At 38.5% G+C, this 12,931-nt stretch overlaps 1 protein-coding gene across 1 annotated transcript in view; it reads right to left on the reverse strand.

Moving 5' to 3' along the window:
* TENM1 (teneurin transmembrane protein 1) overlaps positions 1-12,931 on the reverse strand; it is a 934,848-nt gene that overhangs the window by 310,212 nt on the left and 611,705 nt on the right. The gene's annotated exons all lie outside the window — the stretch shown is intronic.

Raw genomic sequence — 12,931 nt, forward strand, 5'->3', positions numbered from 1 at the left:
ATGGCTCAGTGGTTGAGCGTTGACCTATGAACCAGGAAGTCACAGTTTGATTCCTAGTCAGGGCACATGCCCAGGTTGCTGGCTTGATCCCCAGTGGGGAGAGCATGCAGGAGGCAGCTGATCCATGATTCTCTCTCTCATCATTGATGTTTATGTCTGTCTCCCTCTCACTTCCTCTCTGAAATCAATAAAAATATATTTTAAAAATACCTTAAAAACTTGGCTTACCTTTCTATCCAGTAATTTCTATGAATTAACTATGAATGTGTATCAAATTACAAAGCTATTTATTATAATATTTAAAAACCAGTACCATGTTAGGATCAATCTAAATGTTCATAAAAAAAGACATTAATTAAATAACTGGTGATTATAAATAATGTAAGATTACATGGCTAGTAAATCATGTTGCAGAAGACTATGTAATGCCATGGTAAATGTTTATAATGCATCAAATGAAAACCATCAGGCTACTAAATAGTATGAATAGTGCAATCTATAGTGTGTGTGTGTGTGTGTGTGTGTGTGTGTGTGTGTGTGTTCATGTCTGGAAAAAAAGGCTGGGAGGATATATCCCAACATGATAACAGCATGAAGGGCTGGCTGACAGAGGGTTTTTATTATCTCCTTTATGATTTCTGTGTTATCTGTTTTTTTTTTCTCCAATGAATATGTGTGATGTTTGTCATAGGGGGAAAAAGAACTTTTTGTTTTTAAAAGAAATGGATTAGAAGAATAATAGATTAAAATTGGCTGGGCTAATCACAGATGACATAATAATAGAACTTGAAGGATGTGTAGGGTTTTGACAGGAGACAACAATGGGAGGGGCAAGGGGGCAGGTTGTACAAAAAATGACTTTGTAAAGTACGAGATGTCTCTGAGGTAAAGGAAGTTGCTGGGGTTGAGTCTGAATTTAGCTATGTGTAGATGGTAGTGAAGTTAAGGCTGGAAGGATAGAATAGGGCTATATTGTGGAGGACACTGAATGCCACACTAAAGATATTTGGATTCTATTTACTAGGAAACAGGCAGGCATTGCTATTTTCTGAACAGATGAGTGATACAATCAGTTTACTTTAGGAAGATTAATTTGATAACAATGGGGAGCACTGATGGTTTCTAGGCAAATAAATTATGTCATCAGAGCACCTTTTGTAGAAAGATAAATCCTGTAGTAGTGGGGAGAATGAATGTTAGGCCTAAAGATTTGACAACAACACAAATTGGGAAGGCATTACAATAATCAAGGTGATAAATGAGTGTCTCAAATAGAGCAATGGCAGTGCAAATGCAAAGAAGGTGATTCCTTAAGGAGAAATTACATGAATGTTATCTCAACATTTGGCAACAAGCTCTGCCAAATGTTTACGTGTGTTTACGTGTGTGTGTGTTCCTGCATGCTTATGTTTATGTGTAGGTGTGGGGGTAGGGCATAGAAAAAAGTGAGGGAAAGAAAGAAATCTAAAATGGTTAAGGTTTGGGGCCTACATAACTGAAAGCATGGTAGAACCATTAATATAGTTAGGGAATTCCACACATAGCTGAGCACTAGCTACAAATAGTACTGGACATGTGCTTATTGACTGATAATTAGTTGATTTGGGGCAGGATGAGTGATGGGAGGAATACAATAAATTCATCTTTGGAGATTCTGAGTTCCAGGGATCGATGGGTTATCCAGATAGTCATGGTCAACACAGTTCTGGAGGCCTGAGGTTCTGGAGAAATATTAAGGCTAGAGCAAGACTGCAGAATCATATATACACAGAGGCAACAATTAAAGTTAATAGGGTGAATGAGGGAAGAGAATGTTAGGAGAAAATGGTGCCTAGGACAGAAGTTGGGGGAATCTTTTTATTTGTTTTCTCATTGCAATTTTCAACATCAAGTAAATATTACCTAAAGGAAAAAAGTGCATGTGTTCATAAGACATCTTATATATTTCTTTATGTGCTTAGGCAGAATGAAAGGTACTACTTTGTATGACTAGCACTCATATATAGTATATGAACTAGCAATTGAGAACAGGAAAGCCAGCCAGATAGACTATTTAAAAATTGCCGAAACTGGTTTGGCTCAGTGGATAGAGCGTCGGCCTGCGGACTGAAAGGTCCCAGGTTCGATTCCGGTCAAGGGCATGTACCTGGGTTGCGGGCATATCCCCAGTAGGAGATGTGCAGGAGGCAGCTGATCGATGTTTCTCTCTCATCAATGTTTCTAACTCTCTATCTCTCTCTCTTCCTCTCTGTAAAAAATCAATAACATATATTTTAAAAAATAAAAAAATAAAAATAAATAAAAAATCATTCATCCAAGGAGGGGAAAATGGCAGCTGAATAGGCAGACCTGTCATGCACTTCATCCCAAGACCAGACTGGGAATACAACTACATTGGAGAACATTCACCTGGAATTACCAACTGAGGTCCAGCTGAGGAGGAGACATATCAAGGAAGGACAGAAAACACCCAGAGACTGCACCTCCACAACAGCTCACTCGACATGGCCAGGGGTCAGCCACATAGTCAGCCAGCCTGTGAGGAGATTCCATCCACGAATGGGAGAATAACATTCAAGACTCAACTACAACAGGAGAAACCATATAACTCAAGCAAGAGACTTTCCTAGAGCCCCGAGCTCAGGAGATCTAAGAAAATGCACCACTGGGTCCCACAAAACACTGACTACATAAGATCACCCCACAAAGTCTGGGAGGCATAGCAGTTTGATCTAATACATAGAAACAAATACAAAATGACAGAAAAAAAATGGAGAGACAAAAGACCCCCAAATGAAAGAAAAGGAGGAATCACCAGAAAAGGAATAAGTGAAATGGAGGCAAGCAATCTGTCAGATAAAGAATTCAGAGTAATGGTAATAAGGGTGCTCAAAAATTAAGTGAGAACTACAAGCAACTTAATGAGAATTATAAGAAAATTAATGAGAATATTAAGGAACTTAATGAGGGCTACAACAATATGAAAAGAGAGGTTGAAAGAATAAATAAGAATCAAGTGGTAATGAGGAATGACATAGCTGAAGTAAAGAACACCCTGGAAGGATTCAAGAGTAGTCTAGAAGAAGATAGGGACCAAATTAGTTAATTAGAAGACAAAGTAGAAAAAAACCCCACACACACCCATTTGGAGCAGCAAATGAAAAAAAATTAAAAGCAGGAGGAGAGTTTAAGGGAACTTTGGAACAACATGAAATGTAACAACATTTGCATTGTAGGGGTACCAGAAGGAGAAAAATCTAAGCACGGAATAGAGAACCTACTTGGAGAAATAATGACAGAAAATTTATGGTGAGGGGAAAAAGTCACTTAAGTTCAGGAAATAAAGAGAGTTTCAGCCAAGATGAACCACAAAACACCCACACCTAGGCACATAATGATTAAAATGGGAAACATTAAGGACAAAAAGAAAAGAATCTTAAAGCCTGCAAAAGAGAGACAGAAACTTACCTACAAGGGAACCCCTATTAGGCTATCAGCTGATTTCTCCATAGAAACACTTAAGGCCAGAAGGGAGTGGCATGAAGTATACAAAGTGATGAAAACCAAGTGACTGCACATAAGACCACTCTATCCAGCAAGGCTATCATTCAAAATCAAAGATGAAATAAAGAGCTTCTCAGACAAAAACAGGCTAAAATAATTTATTACTACCAAACCAGCACTCCAAGAAGTGCTAAAGGGACTGGAGTAAAAAGAAGACATAGAGAGAAAGAGAAGAACAGAGAAGAACACAGGCATAAAAAGTAAGAATGGCAGCAAATAAGTACCTATCAATAATAACCTCAAGTGTAAATGGCTTAAATGCTCCAATCAAAAGGCATAGAGTAGCTGAATGGATAAGAAAACATGATCCATATATATGCTGTCTATAATAAACTCACCTCAGAACAAATGACTCACACAAAATGAAAGTGAAGGGATGAAACAAATTTTTTCAGGCAAATGGAAATGAAAAATAAAAAAAGCTGGGGTAGCAATACTCATATCTGACAAAATAGACTTCAAAGTGAAAGCCATAATAAAAGACAATGAAGGCCACTTCATAATACTAAAGGTATTGATACAGCAAGAGGATATAACTCTGGTAAACTTAGAGGCACCCAAAACAGGAGCATCCAAATACATAAAAAATCTGGAAGATTTTAAAGGAGGGATAGACAGCAATACAATCATAGTGACAGACTTCAACATCTCACTGACATCACTGGATAGATCTTCTAGACCAGTGGTTTTCAACCTTCCTAATGCTGTGAACGACCCTTTAATACAGTTCCTCATGTTGTGGTGACCCCCAACCATAAAATTATTTTTGTTGCTACTTCATAACTGTAATTTTGCTACTGTTATGAATCATAATGTAAATATCTGATATGCAGGATGTATTTTCATTGTTACAAATTGAACATAATTAAAGCTTAGTGATTAATCACAAAAACAATATGTAATTATATATGTGTTTTCTGATGGTCTTAGGCGACCCCTGTGAAAGGGTCATCGACCCCTAAAGGGGTCGCGACCCACAGGTTGAGAACCTCTGTTCTAGACCAAAAAAAAAAATAAATAAAAAAACTACAAAGAAACAGCAATCCTAAATGTCTGACTAGATTAGATGGAATTAATTGACATTTACAAAACCTTTTACCCCAAAGCTAGAGTATATATTCTTCTCAAGTGCACATTGGACATTTTCAAAGATAGACCACATGTTAAGACACAAACTAAATCTCTACAAGTTCAAGAAGATTGAAATCATATGAAGCATCTTCTCAGATCACAATGGCATGAAATTAGAAATCAACTGCAATAAAACACCCCAAAACATTCAAACACATGGAGGCTAAATAGCATGTTATTAAACAATGAATGGGTTACCAATGAGATCAATGAAGAAATAAAAAACTTCCTAGAAACAAATGAGCACACAACAACCAAAAATCTATGGGACACAGTGAAAGCAGTCCTGAGAGGGAAGTTCATAGCACTACAGGCCTACTTCAAAAAACAAGTAAAACTTTATTTTTATTTTTAATGATAGCTATTTATTTATTTATTTATTTTACTTTTATTTTTCTCCCTTTATTAAGATATTACAAATGTGTCCTTATCCCTCCCAATGTCCCCTCATCCCCCCAATCCTGACCTCACTCTCACCCCCTGTTGTCCACATCCATCACTTATGCTTATATGCATGCATACAAGTCCTTTGGTTGATCTCTCCCCCTCACCCCCACCCTCCCCTATCTTCCCTCTGAGTTTTGAGCATCTGTTCGATGCTTCTCTGTCTCTACATCTGTTTTTGTTCATCGGTTTATGTTGTTCATTATAATCCACAAATGAGTGAGAGCATGTGATATTTATCTTTCTCTGACTGACTTATTTCACTTAGCATAATGCTCTCCAGCTCCATCCATGCTGTTGCGAATGGTAACAGTTCTTTCTTTTTTACAGCAGCATAGTATTCCATTGTGTAGATGTGCCAAAGTTTTTAATCCATTCATCTGCTGATGGGCACTTAGGCTGATTCCAAATCTTAGCTATTGTAAATTGTGCTATGAAGATAGAAATCCATATATCCTTTCTGATTGGTGTTTCTGGTTTCTTGGGATATATTCCTAGAAGTGGGATCACTGGGTCAAATAAATGCTGGCGAGGATGCAGAGAAAAAGGAACCCTCGTTCACTGCTGGTGGGAATTCAAACTGGTGCAGCCACTGTGGAGAAGAGTATGGAGTTTCCTCAAAAAACTAAAAATGGAACTTCCAAGTAAAACTTTTAGTAAGTTTTCAAACCCTACAATTTAAAGAATTAGAAAGAGAACAACAAAAAAGCTCAGAGTAAGTAGAAGGAAAGAAATAATAAAGATCAGAGTGGAAATAAATGACATGGAGACTAAATACAATACAAAAGACCAATAAAACCAAGAGCTGATTCTTTAAAAAGATAAATAAAGTTGATGAACCTTTAGCCAGACTCATCAAGAAACAAAGAGAGAGGACCCAAATAAACACAATCAGAAACAAAAGAGGTGAAGTAACAACTGGCCCTACAGAAATGCAAAGAATGTAAAAAAAAAAAATACAATGAAAGACTATATTCCAACAAGCTGGACAACTTGGATGAAATGGACATATTCCTAGAAAAATACAATCTTCCAAAACTCAAGCAGGTAGAATCAGAAAACTTTATTAGGCCCATAACTATTGATGAAATTGAAGCAGTAATAAAAAAAAAATCCCAGCAAACAAAAGCCCTGGTCTGGATGGCATCACAGGGAAGTTTTACTAAACATTCAGAGAAGAACTAACACTGATACTCCTCAAACTATTCCAAAAAATCCAAGAGGAAGGAACACTTCCAAGCTCTTTTTACCAGCCTAGCATTATCCTAATTCCAACGCCAGATAAAGACACTACAGAGAAAGAGAATTACAGTCCAATATCCCTGATGAACATAGATGCTAAAATCCTTAATAAAATATTAGCAAATTTAATCCTGGAATACATTAAAATGATCATATACCACGACCAAGTGGGATTTATTCCAGGGATGCAAGGTTGATACAATATCCACAGATCAATAAATGTGGTATATCACATATACAAATTAGAAGGCAAAAGATCACATGATCATATAAATTGACGCAGAAAAAGCTTTTGACAAAATCCAACACCTTCTTGATAAAAACTCATGGCAAAGTGGAAATAGAGGAATCATACCTCAACATAATAAAGGCCATATATGACAAACCTACAGCCAACATCATACTCAATGGGAAAAAACTAAAATCATTTCCCATAAGAACAAGAACAAAACAGGGATTTCCTCACCACTATTATTCAATATAGTACTGGAAGTCTTAGCCTTAGTGATTGGACAAGAAGAAAAAATAAAAGGCATCCAAACTGGAAAGGAGGAAGTAACACTCTCATTATTCACAGATGACATGATATTGTACATAGAAGACCCTAAAGACTCCACCAAAACTACTAGATTTAATACATGAATTCAGAATGTAGTAGGATACAAAATTAACACCCAGAAATTGATGGCATTTTTTAACACCAATAATGAACTCTCAGAAAGAGAAACCAAAAAAACAATCCCATTTACCATTGCAACCAAAAAATTACGATCCTAATAAACTTAACCAAGGAGGCAAAAGACCTGTTCTCAGAAAACTACAAGACATTGAAAAAAGAGATAGAGGAAGACATAACCAAGTAGAAGAAAATACCATGTTCATGGACTGGTAGAAACAACATCATTAAAATGTCCATACTACCCAAACCAATCTATACATTCAATGTAATCCCTATTAAAATACCAACGGCATACTTCATAGATCTAGAACAAACACTCCAAGAATTTATATGGAACCAAAAAAGACCCTGAATAGCCACAGCAATCTTGAGAAAGAAGAACAAAGTTGGAGAAATAACAATACCAGATATCAGGTTATACTACAAAGAGAATGTACTCAAAACATACTGGTACTGGCAAAAGAACAGACATAGAGATCAGTGGAACAGAACAGAGACACCAGAAATTGACCCAAGCCATTATGCTCAATTAATCTTTGACAAAGGAGGCAAGAGCATACAATGGAGTCAAGACAGTCTCTTCAATAAATGGTGTTGGGAAAACTGGATAGGTACATGCAAAAAAATGAAACTAGATCACCAACTTACACCATATACAAGAATAAACTCAAAATGGATAGTAGACTTAAATGTAAATTGGGAAGCCATAAAAATCTTAGAAGAAACCATTGGCAGCAAAATCTCAGATATCTCTCATAGCAATGTGTAACAGATCCATCTCCTATGGCAAAGGAAACGAAGGAGAAAATAAACAAATGGGACTACATCAAAATAAAAAGTTTCTGCACAGCAGAAGGAACCATCAATAAAATGAAACGAGAGCCCACTGTATGGGAAAACATATTTGCCAATACATCTGATAAGGGGTTAATTTCCAAAATATATAAGGTACTCATACAACTTAACAAAAGGAAGACAACCAATCTAATAAAAAATGGACAAAGAACCTAAATAGACACTTCTCCAAAGTGGACATACAGAAGGTCGAGACATATTAAAAGATGCCCAGTCACTAATAATTCAAGAGATGCAAATCAAAATAAAGAGGTATCACCTCATACCTGTCAGAATGGCTATCATCAACAGATCAATAAGAGGCAAGTGTTGGCAAGAATGTGGAGAAAAGAGAACCCTAGTACACTGCTAGTGGTAATGCAGACTGGTGCAGTTACTGTGGAAGACAATATGGAGTTTCCTCAAAAAATTAAAAATGGTACTGCCATTTGACCCTGTGATCCCACTTCTAGGAATATATCTTAAGAAATCAGAAACATCAATCAGAAAGAACATATGCACTCCTATGTTCATAGTAGCACAATTTACAATAGCTAAGATTTGGAAACAGCCCAAATGCCCACCAGCATACGAGTGGATCAAAAAGCAGTGGTACATTTACACAATGGAATAGTACACCGCTATAAAAAAGAAGGAACTCTTACCATTTGCAACAGCATGGATGTACCTGGAGAGTATTATGCTAAGTGAAGTAAGCCAGTCAGAGAAAGGTAAGTATCACATGATTTCACTCATATATGGAATCTAATGAACAAAATACAACTATGAACAAGATAGATCCAGAGTCTTAGAAGCATGAAGAGATTGAATTTCAGAGGGAAAGTTGGGGTGAGGGTTACGGGGGAGAGGGGCTAACCAGGGAACTTCTATGCATATTTGCATAGTTTATGGACACAGTCAATAGTGTGGCAAAGATTTGGGAGAGGCGGGTGAAGGGAGGAGGGGCTCAATGGGGGAAAAAACAGCAACAAAAACCCAAAGCAGATATCTGTAGTATTTTCAACAATAAATATAAATTAAAAACAAAACAAAAAAATCATTCATCCACTTTTAGTTGGAGCTAAAGATATTCCTAATACCTAACTTCTAATTTATCCCTCAAATACTTAAGGATTTTATTGGTTTACATCCTTTTTTGGGGTTAAAGTCAGTGCTGCCTGATGAATTTCTGTTGTAATTATTGGAAACAACTGAAACTCAAGTCATAGTGATTCTAAGTAAGGTGCAATATAGCATGCTAATAAAGCTATGTTAGTGACATCTCTGAGATTATCTTGCCAAAAGACTCAAAGTATGGTTGGTTTAACATACTTGCTCCATTTGAAGCTGTTTATCAGTTTTATAGAAAGTATGGTCTATTCTGCCCCACAAATACTTTGAATATTATGTATATTAAACACCATATTGAAAATGCGTTTGATTTCCTTCGGTTCAGTTACTTTTGTGAATTAGATGAGCCATAAGGAACAAAAGGCACAGTAGTTCTCATTTTGAAGATCAAGGGGCCTATTTTATATACTTTATTTAAGTTAAGCAAGTTTCCTGATGGTGCTGAAAAATGAGAGAGAAAATGCATGCCTCAGAATCACTTCAAAATAATAAGGTAAAGATTAATTTTCACCATCAAATGAAATGAACTGCTTTTAGCCAATCAAGACACATAAAGAGGTATGGGCACATTTAGTAGAGTATCCTTTGAGGGTGGTAAAGCTTTATAATTTTTTGAGTTTACTATGTCTTCTCCAGACAATAAACTATTTCTAGTGTCTAGTTGCATGACTATATAATGAAAGTTACATTACTTGTTTCAGGCTATGGCTACTACAGCAAGGCTATTGGTCTTTTTTCTCCTCCAAACTGAACTTCAAAATACTGAGTTGTGAAAGGTAGTAAAAAACTGCACTTATATGCAGGATAAACCAAGGTAACTAAATAACTAGTATTTCAGTTCTATTAGAAAAAATAATATTTTGTTCATAGTAAGACCAATAAATAAAATTATGTTGACATATGAAACATACCCACACACCACTAGAAAGATATGATAGTAATTCCACTATGAGATGTATTTATTGATTCATTAAACAAGGATTTTCAAAGCATACCTGGGCACACTGGGAATGCCGAGAATACAGGAAAAGGCTATCAAAATATTTAACAGCCAGAACAGCAAAGGTACTGGCTGGCCAATATGGATATTTGATATAAACAACCAATATAGTCTAACAAGGACACACACTGGTTGCATATCAGCCTTGGCTAGAGAATGAAGAAGATAGAGTCCTTTGCTTCTAGTGGATTTCTATCCAGATCTCTGCTATGTGTTTATAAACACACTGTTTAGGCAAGTAACTCAAACCACAGTATAAATATTATGATGCAACTGGCTAGAATTAAGGGAATACCAGTAATGAACAAATAAGGCAGTGTTAAATTATACTGATTCATCAAATATTTTTGAATGACTACTTTGTACCAGACACTATTTTTTTCTCTAAGTTTACAGCAGTAAATACTATTTTTAAAAAGCTCCAGCCTTTCAGGACCATATGAGAGGGTGGTGGGTTCAGTAGGCAGTCAGTTAACATGATGTAATTAATATAATATAGCTGTATGGAAACAAATAAACAAATAAATGAAATAATGTCAAGTGCTATGAAGAAAAAATAAGAGTAGATAGAGAAAGCCTCTTGAAGGAGGTAATATTTGAATCAAGAATTGAATGACGTGAACCTATATGAATATCTTGTTGAGGAACCTTCCTGGAGGAAGGAACAGCAATTACACAAAACACTGAGTCTTGTATTGAATGTGTGAGGAACACCAAAGAGCTCAGTGCGACTATAGCTCAGCTAAGAAGAGTGTTAAGAAAACTCATAGACCTAGCTGGTTTTGCTCAGTGGACAGAGCATTGGCCTACAGACTGAAGGGTCCCAAGTTCTATTCCAGTCAAGGGTACATGCCTGGGTTGCATGCTCGATCACCAGTTGGGGGCATGCAGGAAGCAGCTGATCAATGATTCTATCTCATCATTGATGTTTTTATCTCTCTCTCCCTCTCCCTTCCTTTCTCTCTGAAATCAATAAAAATATATATTTTAAATAAGAAAACTCATAAATAGAAGGATTGGACTTGTAATGCTGTTATCTCTGTGCTCTAACTAACTTCAGAAACTGGTCACAAATAAACTACAAATGAATAGAAAGAAAGTAATGAAATTAAAATCACAAACCTAAAAATAAGGATTGCTGGTAATAGATTTAATATAAGTGTGCCTGATCCCAAACAAAGTCAAAGTTCTTTTTTCCCTAAATACATACATAAAAATATACATCCTCAATGAGTAGAGATGGACACTACCCAGATGACTCAGGGAGTACTTTACTGAAATTCAATGGCTAGACAGAATGTGCATGCCTATTTAGATATTCCAGGAATAATGTCTTTTCAGCTGATTAAGAATAACAGATCTTAAAGCTCTCCTAAAAAGAGGTACCCGAGTGTCAAGCTCTGTAAATTTTATAATTATTATCCTTTTTGTTTTAGCCAAGTGCAAAGAGCTATGCCATGGAATTATAAATTTATTACAAAGTTAAAGTAACATGGATTATCACACTATCCCCAATTGCCAAACTTAATCAAATACCTTGAATCTCTTGCACATTTCCATAGGCTGCACCTCCAACTCTCTCAGCAGTTACTTCCCTGTACTCAGTGTTAAGGCGCTGGACTTTGGCCTGGCCAGTGTGGCTCAGTGGTTGAGTGTCAACCTATGAACCAGAAGGTCATGGTTCAATTCCCAGTCAGGGCACATGCCCAGGTTGTGGACTTGATCCCCAGTGTGAGGAATGCTGGAGGCACCCAATCAATGATCCTCTCTCATCATTGATGTTTCTATCTCTCCCTCTCCATTCCTCTCATTATATAAAGACTAGAGGCCCGGTGCATGAATTGGTGTGCCAGTGGGGTCCCTTGGCCTGGCCTGTGAAATCGGGCCAAAACCTGCTCTCTGACATCCCCCGAGGGGTTCCAGATTATGAGAGAACACAGGCCAGGTCGAGGGACCTCACTGGTGCATGTTCGGGGCTGGGGAGGGACACGATAGGTTGGCCAGCTGGGCAGGGACCGTGGGAGGGCTCCAGGGCATGTCTGGCCCGTCTTGCTCAGTCCTGATTGGCCGGACCTCAGCAGCAAGCTAAGCTACCAGTTGGAGCATCTGCCTCCTGGTGGTCAGTGCATGTCATAGTGACTGGTTGACTGGTCGACTCTCTTCCCCCTGGTGATCAGTGCATGTCATAGTGAGTGGTTGGGCGGCCTTACCATATCATTAGCATAGTATGCTTTGATTGGTTGAATGGATGACCTGACGACCAGACACTTAGCATATTAGGCTTTTATTATATAGGACTAGAGGCCCGGTGCACAAAAATTTGTGCACACGGAGAAAGGGGGAGTCCCTCAGCCTGGCCTGTGCCCTCTTGCAGTCTGGGACCCCTCAGGAGATAACGCCCTGCTGGCTTAGGCCTGCTCCCAGGTGGCAAAGGGCAGGCCCAATCCCTAGGTGCAGCCCCTGGTCGGGCTCAGAGCAGGGCCGATTGGGGAGTTGGGGCGCCTTCCCCTGTCATGCACAGAGCAGGACAGATTGGGAGGTTGCGATGCCACCCTCAGTCACGCTCAGGGTAGGGCCATTTGGGGGGTTGGGGCACCGCCCCCTGTCACACTCAAGGCAGGGTCGATGGGGAGGTTGCGGCGCCACCCCCTGTCACACACAGAGCAGGGCCCATCAGGGGGGTTGGGGCTCCGTACCCTGTCACGCAGAGAGCAGGGTCAATCAGGGGGTTGGGGAGCTCCCCCCTGTCATGCACAGAGCAGGGCCAATCAGGGGGTTGAGGAGCTCCCCCCTGTCACTCACAGAGTAGCGCCAATAGGGGAGTTGGGGCACCACCCCCTGTCACACTCAGGGCAGGGCGGATCAGGGAGTTTGGGCGCCACCCTCTATTACCGACAGAGCAGGGC

This window comes from Myotis nattereri, assembly GCF_964212035.1.
Source record: "Myotis nattereri genome assembly, chromosome: X".
In the NCBI taxonomy this organism is placed as follows: Eukaryota; Metazoa; Chordata; class Mammalia; order Chiroptera; family Vespertilionidae; genus Myotis; species Myotis nattereri.